Source organism: Macrobrachium nipponense, chromosome 32, assembly GCF_015104395.2.
Source record: "Macrobrachium nipponense isolate FS-2020 chromosome 32, ASM1510439v2, whole genome shotgun sequence".
Classification (NCBI taxonomy): domain Eukaryota; kingdom Metazoa; phylum Arthropoda; class Malacostraca; order Decapoda; family Palaemonidae; genus Macrobrachium; species Macrobrachium nipponense.
The window spans coordinates 53,435,764-53,437,432 of NC_061094.1; positions in this window are offsets into that span (position 1 = coordinate 53,435,764).

Below are 1,669 nucleotides of genomic sequence, written 5' to 3' on the forward strand. Positions count from 1 at the left end.
ATGAAAAAAATAAAAACAAAATAAAATTTTCTTTACGTCCGCCGTGGTAACTCTTCCGAAAAAATCATACATGCGATTGTGGTAATGTTTGCACCATTTTAAATTAGCCGATACATAAAGTTTTATATATGAAAATGTGCGCAATTTCATGTAGAATACAACAGAAAATAATTGAAGGTTGTAGCTTTTCTCATTTTTGAAATATTTGCATATAAATCACGATAAATAGAAAAAAAAACGACGTTCGGTCAACTTTGACTCTGCTGAAATGGTAGAAAAACGCAATTGTAAGCTAAAACTCCTAGAGTCTAGTAATATTCAGTCATTTATCTTCATCTTGAAACAAATTTGAAGTCTGTAGCACAATATTTAGATTTATGGTGAATTTAAAAAAAAAAAAAATTTTCTTCCCTCCGCGCGTGATTTTCCGCCACAAATCTCCGAAATTTGTACGCTCCATTCTCGGAATATTTGCTCCATTTCATATTAGGCATTTCATAGAGTTTTATATATGAAAATGTGCGCAATTTCATGTAGAATAAAACGAAAAATATTTGAAGGTTGTAGCTTTTCTTATTTCCGAAATAATTGCATATAAATAATATATATATATAAAAAAACACATTCGGTCAACTTTAACTCGTCAGATATGGTCGAAAACTGCATTTGTAAGCTAATACTCTTACAGTATAGTAATATTCAATCATTTGTCTTCATTTTGAAAGAAATTGGAAGTCTCTAGGACAATATTTAGATTTATGGTGAATTTTTGAAAAAAATATTTTACGTCCACACGTTATGAATTCATGCAATATTTTGTGATATATTTTCTCTGTGTTGCTTTTATCGTTTTACAATGTGTTATATACCAAAATGATCGCAATTTAGTGTACATTACAACGAAAAAAAATGTAACTTGTTACCTTTAACCATTTTGCACACAGCGCGATTTGAATACAATTATATATGAAATTTTGTTTTTGCGCTATCATATATCGCATTATTTATATATGATAATGATAATTTTTTTCAGTTTTGATGGTTGCATACTAAACTTTAGCCAATGACAAAAAAAGGAGCCAAAAATGAACTCTTAATCTTGAAAACTAAGCGCTCTGTGATTTTTTGAAAAAAATATTTTTTCCGCTTCCTCGCTCACTCTGAAACACCTCCGGCACACGGGAGACATTTTTTTTTTTACCGCTTCGGCGTTTAAGGGTTAAAGAAGTGAGGTGGGTAAATTTTCAAATAGTGTAGTTACCCTTTTGAGGAATATAGTCTAAGCCGCTGTTTCCAAGAATTAGATTAGGTGCAATATGGTTGGTTGCAGAATTTAGGTGAAAATTGAGATCTGAAGAGTGTAGAGGTCAACAAAAAGGAAATATGGGACAAAGGGCAGTATTCAGTACAATGTAGTGTGTTCTTTAGTGTTTACTGTTTTGCATTTTGTAAAAATAATTGTGGGTGAGTGAGTTTACTATATTTTCACAGAGTTAACTAACAGTCATACTGTGACCAGGGACCCATTATCATTATGTATTTATCTTTGCTGTTCCCATGAAAATAACAAGCTCACAGAACTAAATATACAGATTACACATTTTGATGAAGTATATGAATTTTTATATGCTGATGGGGGATAGGTAAAACTGTTACAAAAACTATTCCA